Here is a 21683-nt window from a genome sequence, read left to right as displayed (position 1 = left end):
TCATTTTTTAATTAAATTTATTTGGGTGACATTGGATAGTAAGATTGTATAGGTTTCAAGTGTACATTCCTATGATACATCATCTGTATATTGCATTGTGTGTCTACCACCCAAAATTAAATCATCTTCCATCACCATATATTTGGCCCCTTTACTCTCTACTACCTCCTCCCCCTTCCCTCCGGTAAATACCATACTGTTGTCTATGTCCATGAGTTTCAGTTATACATCCCACAAATAAGTGAAATCATATGGTTCTTAGTTTTTTTCTGATTGATTTATTTTGTGTAGCATAATTCTGAATATTAAAATAAGTTGTTGAGCCAAATTATTTTTTATCACAGTTCCATTAAGTAAAAATATCTATGGAGGTTCTCTGGATTTTTAAGTATTTCAAGTAATTGGGTAATACTTTTAATACTAGAAGGACATTATTTGATAAGCAAATGAAAACTTATTGTTTACATATATTATTTTCAAATTCCCCTTCAATTTGATGTGTTTACATATCATTTTTATGTTCATATTTTATAGGGGCTACCTCATTTTTGCTTTATTGAGTAAATCATGGTTTTATATTAATCCATCTTTAAAATAAATTGTGAAGCATTAAATTTGTACATAACATTAAAATTAACTCCTACTTTCTTAGTCTGAAGTGATTACTATACATACTTTTACACTAACGTAAGAGATCCCTTATCAATATTACATTTTTAACTCAAATCAGTGGCCAATTACAGAAAACTATTGATATACACAACATGTTTCCTAAACTGGAATTTTCTGAGTCAGGGAGAGGAAATTATGCATTGTGGAATCTTTACTCTAAGTCTACTACATTACACTCCACCCTTCCACCCCTGATATTCAATTGTTTATTTAATGAATTATCTGATTATTTTTTAAAGAAAGACATATTGCCCGACAAATCATAAAAAGTCTAAGGAATTCTGAGACTACCCAGAGAAACATTTGAACCTATTTTAGCAAAATAATTTTGAATGACTTTCCACCTGAAAAATGCAAATAGTACTTCCAAGGAAGGCGATAACTGAATTAGCTGTCATCCATTTTTCAGGTATAAAGGATTTCTTAAGTAGTAACTATACCTTGCTTGCTAAATAATAAATAGAGGAGCAAGAGCACACAATGGCAGTGTCTAGAGAGATTTAAATCATGCTACTCTGGGGCCTGCCAGGCACAGGGCATTCAGCTTCCATCTGGCAGCCTTTCTTCTCCCTGACTTTTAGTCCTTGTAAAACACAAGGCAGACACACTACTCAACAAAAACAATTTGTGTCGCTCTTAATGAAGATCACAATTGTACTAGCTTTGTGTAGGAATTGGAATGCTACCCAAGTATAGAATGTTTATGCAGAATTTGGAAGTGGATATATCCATATGCATATTTGTATGCAAAGAGGAGTTTTATGTTATATATACCACACAAACATGTATGGACATGTGATACTATACTGTATACTATACACATCATATGTAAGATATGAATCATGTGGGAACACACTTAGCTTAATCGCTCATGATATTAAGTATAGAAAATGTTCACAGTGTCTCACATAGTTGGGTCACAGCATAAAATTTGGCCATTTTGAAGGTTAACTTATCTTTTTTTTGGAGACTTTTTGATGGCTTAAAATGCTCTGGGTAATCATAGGTGGTGTCATTTATTTAAGGAGAAACATGTTTTATCTTTTACAGAGATATCTGCTCAGATACTACTGGAAATAATTTAATTTCCAGTGATTTGAGGAAGGGTGGTGGCTTGAGTCTTTATGCTGATGCTTTCCTCATTTGATTATATCTTTTTGGGAGCAGCTTGTCTGAGACTAACTTAGTAGAAGGCTAAAACATTTGTTAGATCATTTGTGGTGTGAATTTTTCCTGAAAATCCCAGTTCCCTGCCATTGATCTAAGTTTTTCCTCTTGCCTTTCTGAAATAAATAATTAAACTATTATAGGCTTTTGAGCTTACCAATTTCTTGGTCTGTCTGTAGATATTATAATACTAAAAATAAAAATAACTCGCCATTAACTTTTGATATAAAACAAGTTCCATATGTTTTTATATTCAGCCCTTTAAAAGGTTTTGTCTATATGCATTCACATGTTTCTACACTATCCTACTATATTAGTGCTCACACCAAACATTCAATCTCTCAAAAGTACAAATTGCCCCATATTATCATATATATATATATAGATATATATATATAGATATATATATTTGGTTGCCTGTATTATTTATGGGGCTGTGTTACAAATGGGAAGAAAAGAATAGTATTTGTTACTACCTGAAAAATGGAAGGTCAGCCAGCAGTGATTTTGTGTCAAGATGTTTTGCTCTAAACACTCAAAATAGAAAAGAGAAGGAAAAGGATGTCCCCAAATCTTCCTACCATAGTATTTTCAATTTGACATGCTCACTTCCTTAAAACAAAACAAAACAAAAACTATAGGTTCTATTTTTGATTTTTAATAAATATTTATTTCCCATAAGTGAAAATATTTAAAACTTGGCTATAACATAGGTCAGTTTTTTTTTTTTTTAATGTCTAATTCTAGAGACAAAAATAGTCTCTGGATCAAGTGGACTAATCTCAAAGCACACAGGTGTCAGTTGAGGACTGTTAGATAGAGTTGCCAGGGTGGGATTGGATGGGCAAGATCCAGTGGGGGAAATGTCTATGAAGGAAGAAGACAGAAACATCATCAGAGTAGATTCTTTATACCATAAACATTGTATGCCTGACCCCTGCATAAGATGAGTAAGAGAATGGAGTAATTGGTAGAAGGATGCTTAATACCTTGCAGATCTGAGAAAGTTTAGCCAAGCCAAGGAGACCAGGAGTCCTCTGATAAAAGTTTCCTAATAGAAGACTCCTGCAACTGGTGGGGGGAAGAACAGCCCTTTACTAACCTCCCTGCCACAGTTAGTCCCTGGCTGTTGATAAAACTGTGGTTTTGGGTAAAATCTGAGATATACCCAAATGTGTGGCAGCTGGACCTCCATCAACCATGGTCCACAGTAGATTCTCTTGAGGGGGAGAGCCGTGGAATATCCCATACTAACTACTTCTCTCTGAAAGATCTTCATTAAAAAAAAATTCTTCAGATCCTATCACAGTATTTCACAGTATGTATTGTAAAACCCCCTCTTCTATGTAAGCCCACTCTAAATACTATCTGAGTGAGCGAGATGTACCAGTCATTCCATGCATTTTTTATCTTGTTTTTATGTAAAACACACACACTGTTCTCTTGTCAAACAAATAGGAAGACACGTGTGCACCTGAGTGTTGAGAACCTTAGATTATTTTTCTACTCTAGAATATCACCTCAAGTAACTGTTCCATAGTAATGAGGCCAACAAAATTTTATATATTTTTTCTTAGGACATCTTCAGTATTCTTATGGATAACCCTTAATACTTTCACTTAACAGTTTATTTCACCCAATTATACTGCTATGTATCTTGCACTTTATATCCTATATAGCCACTGAGTTGAAGGCTTTTGCTCACAGCTAAATCATTTTTATAAATCTGGCCAAGGTTATTTTCACCAGAGCAGAGATATATTAGGATCTCTTGTTCTCAACATTTTCCACACCAAGGTTATATAGTAGAGGACGGAGGGGTTTTAGTCAAACACTTTTGAGCAGTACATACACACAAGACCATATTTTTAAGGCGAGTTTTAGACCTGCCTCCAGAACAGTCTGTTGTCACCTGCAGGGAGGAGGAGACTCTCTGTCGAGGCACAAATCTACCTTTTCTTAACAAAATGTAATCTTGGAAAGCTGCATACTTAGCTTCGAAAGTACATGGCTTTTTAAAGCCACATTTTCATCTATAACTCAACCGAATTTTCTCTAAGTATGAGAAAGTTCTATTTGAAATTGTTTGCTAACCAGCTTCCGCTACATGACAAATAGCTAAGGGGGATAATCTAAAGAATCTTTAACCACTCATCTCTCTAATTTAGCTAAACTCTATTTTCATATATTAATTATATAGGAACTGCTGTAATAAGCGCACTCAAAATCTCAGTGGTTCAATATGTAAAGATTTTTCCTCACAGCCCTTTGAAGGCTGTGGTGGGGATTTTCCCCACACTGGCAATTCCATGACTGAGCTATTTGCCATTTGCTGTGTACACGAGGGGCTCCAGGCATCTCTGAAAGAGCTGGGCAATGCCATTAAGTGGAGTGCCAGCTTCTGAGCCCATCTAGGCTGCCCTAACAAAAGACGTAGCCTGGGTAGCTTATAAACAACAGAAAATTATTGCTTACAGTTCTGAAGGTTGGAAGTCCAAGATAAAGGTGCCAGCATGGTCAGGTTCTGGTGAGAGCTGTCTTTCTACTTCATAGCAAGCATCATCTGGCTGTATCTTCACATGATGGAAGAGGCTAGGAATCCTCTGGGGTCTCTTTTATAAGAGCACTAAGCACTATCCAAAGGTCCCATCTCCTAATACAATACACCTGGGGAACAAACACCATTGAGTTCAGAGGTCGCCACAGCACTTTGTAGCAGGTGAATTCAATAAAATATGCTGTGTTATTTTAGCTTTCAGTAAAAACATTGTCACAGAACTATGACTACTCCTTCATGTTCAGCTTTTAGGAAGTTTCATTATCATGCACAGCTACAACATGCATTTCTTACACTTCTATATCTTTATTGAAAATATTGGGCATTGGTTTTTAACTTAGGGTTTTTTTATATTGTATTTCTTATGCTTTACGTTCTTATAAATTTAGTGAAGGACTTACATAAAAAGGTTATTATTGTACCATAGTTTAAAAATCATACAAATTGTCACAATGAGTAAAACTAAAAGAGACACACTTTTATTTTTAGTATGACATCGTAATTCTCATTGTATATCTCATTTGACAACATATATACAATATAGGAAGAGACTGATTAAAATGTGTAAAACAGAATTTAAAAACATTGGATATGAGGGCAATAATAGCAAGGAAGCATTCATTTCATTTAACTGATTAGGCAGAGGTCCTCAAACTCTTTAAACAGGTGGCCAGTTCACTGTCCCTCAGACATTCCACACATGCGCACTGCGGGCCTGGGATGAGTCGGCTGCTAAGGAGGACAGGCAGCCGCGGCAAAAACACCGGGTGGGCCGCATGTGGCCCGTGGGCTGTAGTTTGAGAACCCCTGGATTAGAGGTTTAAAAAGCTCTGGATCCATGGTAATTAGCAACCGTGGCTATCTGTGAGTCTCACTTTTCTATGTAGATTAGGTAAGAAAGCTTTTCCCAAAGCTATGGCAAGTTTGCTGTACATATTCTAAAGACAGAAAATGAAAAAAGCCCAGAAATTCACCAAAATGAGCCGATAACTGTTTCTGAATCTTTTGGGTGCTCCCCCCAAAATTTCCTTGGTTACTACATCTTAGTGATTTTAGTAGATAACAGTTCTGACAACTAAAAATTGACCAGCAAGCAGAGAACACATTGTAGGCTGGGTTTTCATGGAACCTTCAAATAGCTCTAGTCTTTAGGTTACTGCAGATTTATTTGTGCAAGGCAATGGTATGTGAACAGCAGCCTGAGTTCTGTGTACAGGCAACAGATCAGGTGCCCCATATAACAGAGCATGCAAACTTAATTGTTCACAATATTGGGAACTTCAGGCTGGGAACTCCATGGGGTGAAACAGCATTTAATTTATAGCGAAGGTTAAAAATCATGACACCTGGACCTTGTTTCTGCTATTATCTATTACAGTGGTTCTCAACTTTGGATGCACATTAGAATCACCTGGGAATCTTTTTAAAATCCTGATTTCTGGGTCTCATCCCCCGGAAATTCTGTTTCTTTGTTACTAATGTCGTGGCCCCACCCCATAACAAAGAAACAGAATTTCCGGAGGATGAGGCCCAGAAATCAGGATTTTAAAAAGATTCCCAGTGATTCTAATGTGTAGCCAAGGTTGAGAACTACTGATCTATTGGCTGACAATTTTTAATTGGTGAAATTTATTTTTACAATTTTAACTTGGACTTTTTGGTTTGTGAAGTCTCAAACGAAGAAGCCATCAAGTTATAATCAAAAACTGAGGATAAGTTTTACACTCAGAGATTTTCCTGTCAAGGTGCAATGGAATTTAAAAAAAAAAAAAAACAACAACAGTTAATGGATGAAACTGAATCAGAATCCTAGATGTTAAAAATGAAATTTAGCCTTTATATGTAATGATTTGTTATATTAAAATGTTTTACTACTGGGAAACTAAATCCAGACAATTAACAGAGCACCATGTCTATCAGTGTAATTCTATAATTCCCTGTAATATTCAAACTATATTTTCTAAATTGATAAGAAAGTCATATATATGTGTGTGTACTATATATATACTGTGTGTACATATAATATGCATACATACTGTATATACATAAGTGTAGAAAAGATTGAATGACTGTATTATACTTATTTATCTTCTAATTTACATTTGTTTGCCTCTAATCATAATAAAAGCAAAGTAATTTATCAACGTGAATTGTCCCTGCTATTTCAATAGAACATTCATATCTTTTGAGATGCTAGGTTGATGGGTGGAATTGTGATTTGGCTTCTCTCTGTCTTAGAGAGTGAGCTGCAGAGTAGCATCACAGCCAAGTTTATCCATAAAAGTAGAAACTTCATTCATTACCACCCAGCTGTGTTTGTTTAGCCAAGTGGTAATAATGGATTACATTGGGATGCAAAGACAATCCTAATATGGATTGGCTAGGAAAACAATAAGCTAGTAAAGGACACAGTGGAATCCAATTTGAAGTTTTTAGCCTCAATTAAAGTGTCTGGGAAGTAGCAGAGCAAAGGAATCATGCTGAGTTGAAGTCATCTAATTGTTCCAAGTCTTTAAAGTACATCAGACTTCCCACATAATACAAGAAACAGAATACTGACAATAAAAGATCCTTGGACGCAATGCATTCATTCCTTTGTTTTTAAGCAAATGTTTACCAACCCTCCCCTATATCTCAGGCAGTATGTTAGGCCCTGAAGATGCACAGCACTTCAGCACTTTCACTCAGTTTAATACTCTGGCAAAGGTCAAGATATACTTTTATTCAAACAGCTTTGTCTAACTGGAGGTGGTCAGAATGCATGTTTTTTTTTTTCTTTTTAGAAAATGCACAAGTGAGAAATAGCTGGACAGTGCTAGAGTAATCAGATTTTTTTTTCATTGGTTACTGCTACCTTCTGCCAATGAGTCTCCAGAGAAGCAATGAAACAAGTCCTCTTTTGGAAGAACTTCCGTAGCTCAAGTAAGGAGTACTGATACTAGAGGACAGTACAATCTACTCTCATTTTCTTGGGTTGCTAATCGGTCTGCATAGATTGCCAGAAAGTTTTTCTCTTGGAGTGAAGAAACGCCGAGAATAGAGATTATTTTGTCTTGGAAAACTAAGTGGGAGTAAGTGGGATTCAACCATTTACTTCTTACTTTGAATAACCCATGCCTACAAAATAGTAGGTTATTTTCATCATTGTAGCTCTGTGAATTACTAGTATGAATCTATCTTGCTATTTTGATGGATGATGCCCTGCATTGTTCAGTCTTATTTTCTATCCTTCCAACTACCACCTTTCCAAAACACCACGATAGGCTAACAGAAAGCTTTGCCTCAGTGTTGTGAGGCTTGATATAAGCAGAAGTCGCCTAAGGGAAAGATTGGCAATGACCTCACCTTTGTGAGCATGCTTCGAGGTCTGTAGGGGCACCTTTTATTTTGATGCTGCATTTGATATGAAATGACATTTGCCTTGAGCTTTCCATTGCTCATGCTGATGCCACTGGGGTTGTGCCTAGACTGAATGGGACATGACCTTTTGGGACAATATTTCCTTTAGAGAAAGTTCAGTCTCAGTGAAACGAGGAAATGAAATGCTGATATGAATCAGAAGGGCCATAAATGAGCAGTTTTTGGAGCCATTTTAACAAACCCTTATCCTTTTATAATTCTGCTTGTAATGTTTTGAATCTATGTAATTCTATTTTTAGGAATTTCTACAAAACATGATAATCATTTATTTATTTATGAGAACATATTGTGCATACTGCACAAACTAGATACAGAAAAAACTAAAACACACTGCATGAAGAACCAGTGATTTAGCGTGTTAAATAAATCAACAAGAAAATATATTGCATGTATCCTAGCCATGTTTCAAGCACTTATGCTTAATAGCATTAGAGGTGTTGGGGAAATCTGTGTGATTGAAGGCAGAATTCAAAGGTAACCCTAGTTGCTGCAAAGAATTTTTATAATGGTGATAGAATTTAAAGTATACTGCACGAACACATCACAGTAGCAAAGACAGAATCACACTCGCCAGGTATACAGGGCCTGGGCAAGAACAGGGGGAAGCTGAAACAGAAGTTGGAAGTTCTTTTTATGATGAATTTTGAATCATACTTTTGTGGTCTAGGAAGTAGAGTTAGCACCCTATAAGTTAAAGTAGGTAGAACCAGAGGAGAACTGAGTAGCTAATTAAACTATTTAACAAATTAAGTTCTGATGGAAAAAATTATTAGTTAACAGTTGGATAGTCTCTGTACCACCTCTATCTCTTTCTCTCTCCTTTCTAACCTCTCATTCCTCTGTTCTTTCTGTAATTCCCTGTTTTTCCCTAGGATAATGGAATTTGGGCCCATAAGCTAGAGAGATATTTTTCATATTTGTATTATCCTATTTATGCACATGTACTTGGCTCTCTCCTCTTTACCCTCTACTCATTCATCTCTATTTTCTCTACTTACAACTTCTCTATCAGCCAAAAAGTAATCCCCACTCTGAATATCTAGCCCTTTAAAGCATATATTATAGTGAACTAGAGGCCCGGTGCAAGAATTTGTGCACCAGTGAGGTCCCTCAGCCTGGCCTGCGAGATTGAGCCAAAACCAGCTCTCCAACATCCCCTGAGGGATCCTGGAATGCGAGAGGGCACAGGCCAGGCCGAGGGACACCACCGGTGCACAATTAGAGCCAGTGAAGGACACAGAAGGTTGGACAGCTGGGGAGAAATGGCAGGAGGGCTCCAGGGCATGTCCGGCCTGTATCACTCAGTCCAAAGTGGCTGGACCCCAGCAGCAAGCTATCCTACTGGTCGGAGTGTCTGCCCCCTGGTGGTCAGTACACATCAGAGTGAGTAGTTGAGTGACCTTAGCATATCATTAGCATATTATGCTTTGATTGGTTGACTGGATGACCAGACAACTGGACACTTAGTATATTAGGCTTTTATTATATAGGATTATTTTGAAGTTTAGGGAACACAAAGTGACTCATATTGATGATGTCATTATCCTCAGCCCCAGTTTCTGGATATCTATACTGTCAGACCTAGTGCTGAATATATAATATCTAAGAGGTCACTTCTATAGGAAGATTAGTCAACTAAATACTAGAAAAATCGCTTCAATTAGATTGGGTGTACACTATGTGGGACATTTTAATAATATAATAGATAATATGTATTGTTGAGATTAATATATTAAACAATGTATGTTTTAAAATTCAGAACACATGAAAGTATGTTAAAAAATTCTAAGTAATGTCAGCATATATTTTCACACACACACAAACACACACACTTGTAATTTACCACATGCTATTTCCTCTAAGAGTCTAAAGTGCTTGAGTGATCAAATCTAAAATAGTAAGTTTATCTCCAATCCCAAAGTGCTCACCCTGAGAGCTAATGGCCAGTACTCTCTCTGATGCTCTGGAGCTGAGAGAAAATTGGCTGGTCCAGTGCATTTGTTCACTCTTCTTGTCAGCCTTTGGGTTATTTTATTCTGTAAGTGTCATATTCCTGTTTGAAATTACTCATTTTGTCAGTAGCTTTAGGTTGGTGATGTCAAAAAAATGTTGTACTAAAATAACTTTTGAAATTCTATTTCAGCCTATGAATAACCAGGCTATAATGCAGACTGATTCAAGAGTCTGTTTAATCACTAGGGCATATGCTGAATATTCATCTTTTGCTTATTTTTATATTAGGTGGCATTTTTTATCCATCAATTGCTATTCTAAATGAGATCACCTTGCCAATTTTCATAGGTCTAAACTCTATGACTAATGTTTATTTTTCCTAGCAAAAAACAACAGCATTTTAGTAAATTTAAAATATGAGGGACGTGAAAGCTAGTTATTCTAATGTTTTCCTGAGATTAAAATTAAATGTGGAATTATTCAACTGCACAAAGAAAAGTATACCATGAAGTGCATACTTGATTCCCAAAAAGGTTTTCTAATATACAATTAAAAATATATATATTTTGTTATGCTTTCAAAACAATATTCAGTGAATTGAATAATTATTACACATTACCTGACTTTTTTTAGGAATCTGTAAACAAGAGCGCTATTTAAGGAACTGTCATTATATATGTACGTGTGAGTTGGTCTGTTTTTATATACACAAGTATCTTCCTTATTACCACATGCAAATAGAAATAATACAAGCAAATTATGTATGGATGCCCTGTGCTAACATGGAAATGCCCATCAAGGACACATACTTCCCACTTCAGATGGAAGGGACATTTCATGGGATTACATTGAACAAAAGGCTTGGTGATTTCTTTAGAAAATAATAATAAAAAAAATAGCTTACATTTTATGATAAATACCTACAGAGATAAATTATAAGTTCCCAAAAGTGTTAATTTTTTAATATGTCTGCCTTATTTCTCCTGTATTTGAAATAATCATGTCTATGTATTAATGGAGCAATATACACTCAAAATAGTCATATCCCCAAATGTGGCATTATTTGCTTGTTTTCAGAAAGCTTAAGATGACTATAACAAAAGAAACTCCCATTTCTTGATTTTCAAAATGTCTAGAAGTCTGATCCCTGGAGTTTCTAACCAATAGGGTTTCTCGTATGCAATAAAATGTATTTGAAAACTTAAGAAGTTTTCTATTTGTGTTACTATTTCTTCCAGTTCTTCCAATCTCTACAAAATATGGTTCCCCTTGGGAGTTGTTAAATTAATTAAATAAGGAGGCCATTAGATGGAGGTGGCTCTAATGCTGTCTTGACTTACAGAAGCAAACCAAAATCTCAGCCTGTAAATGCCTCAAGGTTAGGAAATCAAAATACCAAGGACAACCAATCACAAACAGCCAACTAGGCTTTAAACTACAGCCATTCAATACTTTTCTTTCCAAACTTTCTTTACATAAGTTTCCCCTCTGGGGCCTGTCTGAGGAACGCTCCTAAACACTTCCTGTTTGACACTGCCCTTTTCAAATCAATTAATGCTCAAATAAACCCTTAAAAAATGTAATATGCTTCAGTTTATCTTTTAACAGAGTACAGGCTCCTCAATGCCACAGTCTCACGATGGTATTGACTGGACATCCTCTTGACTAGCCTTCCAGGTCCCACATGAAAAATCAAGACACTGTCACTTCCCTGACAACTGTGTTGGATGTTGTGTTATTAGCAACAGGCTTCGCTCTCAGTATGCTTTCCTCAAACCTATCAATAACCTCAGCTGTAACTGCCATTCTCCACAGCTATTTTCCCTGGCACTTAAGAACTAGGACAATCGGAGGCTTCTGTTTTACTGAGTAATTCTAGTCCTACAAATGCTGTCTGAGGAAGTTAAATGAATCTTGTGGTTTTACTATGTTTTTGTTTGTTTTGCCCTGTTTAATAAAGCTAATAATAGCTGCCAACTAGGATTATTTTAAAGTCAAGTGATATAGTATTGCCTTTTTTTAAAAAAATTTATCTTCCACCTACGTGGGCAATGTGCTAAGCAAACACCTTTAATCTCTCACTCCCTAGTAAATTCAGGAAGCAAAGTGAAGCATATAAGTACGGGGAACTTGGGAACAGATTATTACAAAAATAAAGAAAGAAAAAAATAAATGTTTAAATCGTAATGTGTTATGGTGAAAGAGGTAATGTCATGGCCACCGTGCCTTTGGTGAGCATTTTGTTTGATCTGCATTGTGCTGCCTGTAATGATTTCAGATGCCAACAAATTGACAAGCATGATTCATTTCTTGTCTTCATGCTCCTAACAATTTGCTTTTCTTTATAGGATGTTATTCTGGACGCTTCACTATTGTTTCTGCAAATTACATGCTTTAGAGATTAGAATATTTTTTATGAAACCTACATTCACTTTATTTGCATTCAATTCCTGCATGTGTAATATCTGTTCACCCATCAAATATAATTACAGCAGGCGGGCTTGGAATTTACACACCTGGAAAGGTCACTTGAGTTAGTTCCAAAGCGTTACACCTTTACCTACTATCATTTCAGCTCTGTCAAGAAGGGGAGCACCTATGACAGTAGTTAAGTTTATGCCATTTGTATGATATTCACACCCTTAGTTATTGTCCGTGAATGGTGTGAACGTAAGCTCTTAAAGCAATATGAATTAAGGTTACATAATGCTTTCACTTTCCATACCTGAAAGCTCATTATCAGAACCTGTTTGATGGTGACAGCTCGTCTCCCCTTCCCTAGTGTTCAGTGTCCTGCATTTAAACAGCTGGGGGCTGTAATCCAAGAGACACACTGTCCTCGCTGTGAGAGCACTCTAGTCACACATCAGAGTCACAGCCAGTGACATGCAGAAGGTCTGTGCCCAGCTACTATTTATGTTAAAACATCAATCAATTTTCTATCTGAGACTGCACATGCACAATCACTCAGAGAAATTTTGAATTTTTATAAATTCAATAAAATTAGGTTTTAAACAAATGTCTTGCCAGGACTTTGTTAGTGCTAACATGTTTGGTTGTTATATTCACACCATGTGCATGTTGGGGTTTTGTGTTGTGCATGTATGTGCACTTTGGCCTGTGAATACATATACAATCACATTGGGACACAGAATTATACAGTGATTCATACACCAAAATTTGAATATCTCAACTGTCTGTATAAATAAGAGGGGGCAGGCAATATTCAATAAAATAAAAATTAGTGGTGGCAATAAATAACTAAAAAAAGTTACAGACTAAAAAGTCATACATATGCTGGGTGGTTTCTTCACCCTGAAGATGCAGAGTGGCAACTGGTCTGCTTACTGCTCCATGCTATTGGGGCACTTAGCAGAATTATATTAATTCAGTAGCTTCCGTTTAATGTGAAAACAAAAGTGAAAATATAATTAGAATGCTGAGCTATGTATACTAATGAATGTGAAGATCAGGAGAGAGACCACTCCATTTGTCTCTATAGGTGAGGGCCCACCACTCATTCCTGGCATGTCATCTACAAAAGGCCAAAGGCATTTGATAAGTGGCCTGTTATGTTTTTCACGGGATAGAATCATTTTTATTGACAACTGAGCAGCAAAAGTGTGTTCAGTTGTCATTGCCAATGGCATACAGATGGGTTGCCAGGACAAAGACCCAGTGATAATTCTGTCTCAATCTGGAAATGCATGCTTAATGGGTCAACGCCACTGGAGAAGTTTCTAATCAAAAATAATTTATTTTTGATGTTCACCTTTAGTCAAATATGTAACATATTTTGTGACTCTTTGGATTCCTGTAAACATTGAGGTACCCAGTGATTTTCATCTCATGATAATAGCCCTGGGCAGCTATAAAATATGGGTATGAATTGCTGGGGATAACAAGCCATTTACAGACATTCTTATTTGCCTAGTAACACTTATTTAATAACCTTTTCCTTTTCCTTTTGGGTCTTTCATCATCTATTAAATAATTAACATATAGGTGGTAGTAGGAAAAAGAGAAATAAAGCTGAAATGAAGTAAACACTGTTCAGAATGAAGAGGGTGAAAAAGTACTTCACCAAGTATTTATTTAACCTAAATTAATTCTGTTGAAGAAGAGTTAGTACCATGCTTGTTTTTTTGTGTGCTTGTTTTCCTTGTAATTAACATTTGCTCTAATGATATTAGCATATATATTAGCATGTTAGCAAGACTACCAAGTTTTTCTATATGATAATATATGTACTGTCATAAAAAAGCCTTATAGTTTTTTTTCTCATGTGATAGGAGATTTTAAGAGAAAAAATAAGCTTAGAGCAGCTTACAATACACAGCCTAGTTAGTGCTTTAGATAAATCAAACACTTCCCTTGAAGATGCGTCATGTTATAGAAGTACTGCACACCTAGCTCAACAGCTGGGACCAGATAATTGACTTAGATGTCTGGTGGGTGATAAATCTAAGTTAGAGTCATCCAAGATTTATGCACAGGATAAGATAGGGAGACAATCATAAAACAAATCTAAACAAAGAATGACAACAACAACACTCTGTGAAGGAAAATAAATAAGTGAGGAAAAACAGTATCTCTTTTCCATGACTCCTAACTTCCTGGGAAAGTATGTGTGCTTGGGTATTGGTTTTCAAATCAACACCATTGCCACCCACTTCTGAGATTTCACTAAGAAACTGAGATTTCACTCTGCGTTGCAGGAAAGATAAATCCTCCATGATCCCCTGCCTTGTGTTCACAAAATGGTTAGACTCTGCCTACCACAGGCAATTACAAAAAATTCGGGGACAAAGAGAAAGGGAGGCCATTATTCCCCAGATGAACTTCTACGTGTGGTGTGCATGAGCAGGTATGAGGTCCAGAGTAGCTGCTTGCAGGTGTTCTTGAACATCACTGATGTTAATGATGGGCATTGAAATAGAAGGTTTCCAGGAATTGGGGAGATTGACATGGACTTCAGGGTGAGAGGACCTTGGATTTTCAGCAATTGCTGGGTGAGAGTTTTAGAATGTCCTGCTCGGAGTGGCAGGCTGATATTACTGGTGACAGCATTTCTGACTTCCGTCCCCCCTCACCCCCAACCCCCAACCTTTTCAATGTTCTTGTCAGCCCCTAATTCTCTGTTAAAGATGTCCACTTACTAATGTGGACAAAAGGGGCCACATGCTGACCTGACAAGCTCAGGGGAGGCCTGCATGGCAGTCTTGCAAACTCAGAGACCTAAAGTAACCACAAAGGATGGTCTGAAATTAAACTTTGACTAAAAGCAGTTATGGTGGGCAGTTACCTCCTAGGCCAGTATCTTCACAGACAAGGTCAACCTTTACCGTAACTGAGCCTATCTGTCTTTTTGCATCTATGATAACACACCCTTGAAATGTCTGGGTAACTTGTAACTTCCCTTTTTCTGGAGCCCCTGGGGCACAACCAAATGTGCTGGGTGCCAGGACAGATACCACAAATTCCTTCATTATCATGTTAATTGATCCTGCACCCACCTAAGTATGTGTCCATCATTTTACTTTTTATCCAATCCCAGGGGTTCCCCCCCCCCCTTTGCTTTATCCCTCCTCCTTAATCTATCACCAATGAATTTCATGTAACCCTCCTATGTCCCTCTTTTGATTGCAAATGTATAAATACAAATGTAACCCTGCCATTCTCCGGAGCATTATCTCAATTCTTTGAGGTTCTGCTTCCAGGCATATGTCGACAGTTTGGCTCAAATAAATTCACAAAAATTCTTTACAGGTTTCAATGGTTTTTACGTTAACACTAACCACATATTCTGACTGATACAGTGTGCTCCATTCATTTGCATATCTCTAATAAGGTTCCAGAAAGTGAGGAATGTATCAGTGGTAAAAGTAACACCTAAAATCTCTGGCTTTGTGGAGCATCTAAGACAGTACAGTAAGAATACAGTGAGTGCATGGTGGTGATGGCTACAGAGGAGTGCAAGTAGGGAATTCAGTTTAATTGGAAAGATTGTACACAGGAGCCTGGTGAGAAGGTGACTGCAATAATCCAGGTGAGAGATGATGGTGAATTGAACCAGAATGACAAAAATAAATTATAAATTTAGATTACTGACTATTTTATTCATTCTAACCATATTAAATGTTGGCTATGTAGAGGAAGAAACTATTCAAGATGAAAAATATAATTCCTGATCTTGTAGAATTTAGGTAAGAAACATGACAAATAAGCAAACTATATGTTATATACTAAGCTTCAGTGCTCTGGGGAAAAAGACAAATGACAGAGTATACGAAAGAAAGGAACTGCTGGGATATGTGTGAGAAGAATTAGTTAGGGTGGTCAGGTTAGACTTTTGACCTCCTGTTCCTGTGCTTTTATGCTCTGCTGGCCTAAAGGTCTTAGTTCCAGTGAAAGGAATGACTCCACCAGGAAACACAACAATAATCCCATTGAATGGGAATTTAAGATAACCATCCTGCCATAAGGGGCTCCTCAGGCCTGTGAATCAATAGGCTAAGAGGGAATCACTGTGCTGGCTAGGGTAATTGATCCTGCTACTAAGGAGAAATGGACTGCTATTCCACAGTGGAGGGGAGGAAGAGTTGTCTGAAATATAGGAGATTCTGTAGGGCATCTCTTGGTATTAGTGTGTGCTTTGATTAAAATCAATGAACACTACAATAATCTAGTCCAGGTGGGAGGGACTACTAACAACTCAGATTTCTTAGGAAAGAAGGTTTGGGTCAGCCACCAGATCAAACACAAAAACTAGCTGAAGTGTTTGCCAAGGGAACAGGGAATTTGGAATGGGTATTCGAATGTTATGAATACCAACTGCTACCACATGACCAGTTATAGAAAGGAGAACTGCAACTGTCATGAGTATTTTTTCTTATTTTGTTTCTTATTCTGTGTCTCTCAATTGATAGGTAAATAGATGGACATAAACATATGGTGCATATGATATTATGTATATACATGGTTTTCTTGCTTCTCATTCCCTTAGCTTGTAGCATAGATGTACTGATTTTATAGCATAGCATTTAAGTATTGTTAACCTTACATAATAGCACTTAAATTATATAATACCAAATATGGAATAAGTATTATTAACTGTAGTTAATAGCTGTACATTATACCTTCTTGCCTTATTTATAACTAGATTTGTACCTTTTCACCCCTCAAAAGCTACAACTTCAACTTTATCAATTTTGCTCCCTCTTCCCACTCTCCTACTCACACACCCACCCCTGGCTTCTGGTTTTATTGTAAATTAAATAAAATACTTTTTCTTTTCTCCTTTCTCTCCCTCCCTCCCCCCATCCCCATTTCTTTGTTCCTTTCTGTCTTTTTCTCTCTCTTTCCTTTTCTTCCTCCCTTCCTTTCTTCCTGCCTCCCTCCCTCCCTTCCTTCCTTCCTTCCTTCCTTCCTTCCTTCCTTCCTTCCTTCCTTCCTTTTTTATATCCATTTTGTTCATTATTTGGCATATCAACAATAATAAATATTTATTAAGAATTCAATATGCATCCTACATCATGATAAGTACTTTAATTAAAACTTTTGAAATATAGACAAGTTGCTGCTCCTGAAGATTTTATACTCTATTAAAGAGACAAAATTAATGCTTATGGAACAATTAAAGGATAAGTATCATTGCAAATAATATTGTCTCTAAGAAAGATGAAGTTTGGAAGAGGAAGAGACCTTTTTAGACAAACTTCATGAAAAGGCTGGCACTTGAGGAAAGTATTCAGTACATTTTAAATATAATGAAATTATAATATATTTAATAAATATATTATAATTATATTTAATTATATTTAATATATAATGAAATATAATGAGGTATTTATGGTCACATTACCTTATAATATATTCTTTGTCTTTTCCTCTATGATATATAATACAATTCTCAGGAGGTTTTCTGTAAACTATATTCCACACATAGACAGTAAGTGAATTTTAAAATAGCTCTTTCTAAAGTTGTCTCTAGCCAAAATTAGGTCATACATACATTGGTCAAAGAAAGAGAAAAATCAAGGGGATTACCAAGTTTCAGACAAACCACATATCTTCTTATATTTTTTGCTTTTGAATTCTTTCTCTTTGTGGGTGGGTGTTATGTTTACATGCTACACACACACACACACACACACACACACACACCCACACCCATCTCTACTCATTCACATAACACTTAATAATTCAGAATGCTGGTAAAAGGTTTTGATATGTTAAAAATCTATCATTAAAGAAGTCACTTTAGGTGATACAAACTTAAATTTAACATTTCATGAAGCCTGCAGTCTCTGCTTTCAGAGAGTCCAGAGAACTTTGAAATAGGACAGAAGGCCTATTTAAAGGATAAAAAATAAACAAAGAAGAGATTAAAGAAAATAAATAAGGAACAAGGAAGGAAATATAGAGCCTAGAGTTGACTTGGGCTTTGGGGATTGGCTAGCTGGATATACCACATTTCTGGTCAAGCATTTACAGCAGTGTTTCTCAACCTTCCTAATGCTGTGAGCCTTTAATACAGTTCCTCAAGTTGTGGTGACCCCCAATTTTATTGTTACAAATTGAACATAATTAAAGCATAGTGATTAATCACAAAAACAATATGTAATTATATATGTGTTTTCCGATGGTCTTAGGCGACCCCTGTGAAAGAGTCATTCGACCCCCAAAGGGGTCGTGACCCACAGGTTGAGAACCGCTGACTTACAGGAACATAGAAGTCACCTAAGTTTCTCTTTTCTGACATGGCATGCCAGGCCAAAGTGGCTCCTTCTTGGACCTAGAAATTGATTTCAATACATCTGAATGAAGGTGACAAATAGACCTGATGAATCACAGAATGAAAAGACTAAATGGGATTGGCATGTGGAGAGCATAAAAACAGAACAAAACAAAAAATCCTAGATGTTGAAATCAGACTCTGCTTTCTTTCTTATAAGAAACATTTTTTTCTTTGCCAAGTAGAGTATTTGCTTAACAATTCTGCCAACTTGTTATCTCTACTCATCCTTTTCCTACTGAAATGTGTTGTTTATCAAAATATGTATGCCTTATTTGCCAGGTTATTATTTCTGTGATGTGTTCAGTAGGTCAAAAAGATGAAAATACACTGTTACCCCCACTACTGATTTGGTAATAGGAACCAGACTGGGAAGTCTACAAAGGAATTAAAATTTTCAGCAGAAAAAAATCACAGCCCATTGCTCTGCAACTTTTACATTGATTTTATTAGATGCTAAATGCTGTTTGTTAATTAAAATGACATTTTTTTCTTTGTATTTCCCTTAACGGCCAGAAGATCTTGGATTGGTTCCCTGATCAGAAGTGACTTAAAATGTTAGAAAATAGGAATCAGCCTTTACTTTACTGTGGTTTAATTCCCACTTTTTAATATAGCATCACATTGGGCTGCCCATGACCTCAATGCACCAAAACCTCTTTGGAAGATATTACTGCCCTTTTTCTCTACTACATTCAAACTGTTATTTTTATTATCATCATAGGCACCATTCTACCTACATATTGTAGTTAAATGACCCTTCCACATACTCCCCAGGCTGCCCCAGAATACCACAGGTAATACACAGACATAGCTGGATATAATCATCTATTTAAAGGTGGAATTAATTTCTATGTTTCTGGTAATTAAGATAAAACTCAAAGGCTACTCTTTCTAGATTACACACCAAAGGTTATGTTGAGAGCACAATGACAGCAGTGAAATCCACTCTAGGTGTCCTGATGCTTACATGAAAGGAAACTCTCTCCTGCAAAATATCTCCTCATCTGCAAAGCTGATGCCTACAATTCCTTTAATGAGGAGGGATAGTATTTTATTTCACAATACCACTGGAATCTAGAAACGCAAGTACTTCTGAGAGGTAGCTCACTGATTTACATGTATTCTATTCTGTAAATGAGGAGATCTGATCTTTTCCTGCAAGGAGGGAGTTACAATTCTGAAAAGGAACAAAAGTGACTGCCCTGGAGGGAAGTGAAGTTATTAAGCAAGAGAAGGCAGATCACTCAAGGCCATTGTTCCCAGCTTCAACATTTTGCCTAAGGCCACCTTGGTAGCAGAGCTGCTCTCACAAGCAACCTGAAGAAGTAAGCTCTAGGGCTCTTTGAAGCTGAAGAGGTAAAGTACTAATGAAAGGACCCCATTCTCAAGCTCCATTCTGCCTAACAGCAGAAGCACTCTTCTCCTGTAACAGATGGCAGAAAAGAGCAGAGAACTGATTACACGTCAGCTTAATTCTTCTTTCGCTGCCTATCTAGCTTAAAAAGAAGGAAAATATTCAGAATCAGGAACATTAGTATATATTATCCCTGTATCCAAAGGGAAATACTCAAATAGGATTTTTATGTCTTGAAAACGTAACATTTTGCTCTGTCATGTGAGCTCTTGTTCAGCATTTAGGGACAAAAAATACAGAAACACCATACTTTTGTTGTAATTGTGAATACAAGTCAATTATTTATTTAATTGGTGTGTAAAGAGCACTTGCTAAAGAATTTTACTTTTCCTACTTACGTTACCATTTTTATAATAAACTAGAGGTCCATTTATTATAAACAAAGGGGGTTCCCTCAGCACAGCCTGAACCCTCTCACAAGCCGGGACCCCTTGGGGGATGATCCGGGATCAGGCCTAAAGTGGCAGTTGGGACTGCTGGCTCCTAACTGCTTGCCTGCCTGCCTGCCTGATCACCCCAATCACTCTGCCTGCTTGCCTGCCTGAACACCCCTAACCACTCTGCCTGTCTGCCTCATTGCCCCTAACTGCCTGCCCCTGCTGATCTGATCACCCCTAATGGCCCTCCCTGCCAGCCTGATTGCCCCCTAATTCCTCCCCGCCTCTCCCCTCCACACCCCCCCCCCAACCTGATCACCCCTAACCACCTCTGCCTCAGCCCCTGCTACTGTGGCTTTGTCCAGAAGATGTCTGGTCTAATTAGCATATTACCCTTTTATTAGTACAGATTGGTTCTTAAAGTTGAGTTTTAGGGATAAAATAGGCAAGTTTAGGGAGATTTAGGAATAAAGATGGTCCATGGGGGAGGAAGGCATCAGAAAGGGCGTGGAGCTGCCAAAAGGCATACATTCACAGAAAGAAAAAAAAAAGAGGTGTCACAAGATAAGGGGAGAGGAAGACATCCATTCACAGAAGATAGGGAAAAGCCACAGGGTATGGGGAGAAAGGGGAAACAAACTTTCACAAGTGATAGAGAAATGCTGACAAATGGGAGAAAGAGGAAAACAGATTTTGACAGGAGATAGAGAATTCAACCACTGAAGGGAGAGACAAAAAGGGGAGCACCACATACAGTTTGGGCTTTGAAGCTGATATTCTACCAATTCGAAGGCAGTATGAAGAGACAAAGAACTGCAGCCTTTATAAACCTTAGCAAAAAAGAGCTTGGTGAGTTATCCCTTGGGCGCCCTCCCTAAGTGAGAGTCTGTACTTGCTTCCAATACATTTCCACCTTTTTCATTTACCACCTTTTGTCTGTGGCTTCATTCTTTAAATCCATCTGGACAAGAACCCAGGAAAGAATCACCTTTGCATCTTGCTCAGGTAAACAACCCAACTCAGTGCTAAGAGTTCCACCTACGCCAGATCCGGCCCGTTTGAAATGAATAAAACTAAAAAAAAAAAAAAAAAAGACCGTACCCTTTTATGTAATGATGTTTACTTTGAATTCATATTAGTTCACACAAACACTCCATCCATGCTTTTGTTCCGGCCCTCCAGTCCAGTTTAAGAACCCATTGTGACCCTCGAGTCAAAAAGATTGCCCACCCCTGACCTAGACCATACTAATGATTTACAATGGCCAAATCATAGAGGAACTTGCTTATATTTTACATATAAGAAATATGATCATTATTTCAC

The sequence above is a fragment of the Myotis nattereri genome, assembly GCF_964212035.1.
Source record: "Myotis nattereri genome assembly, chromosome: 8".
NCBI classification, from domain to species: Eukaryota; Metazoa; Chordata; class Mammalia; order Chiroptera; family Vespertilionidae; genus Myotis; species Myotis nattereri.
The sequence above is the reverse complement of the archived record's forward strand: the minus strand, read 5'-3'. Positions refer to the sequence as shown.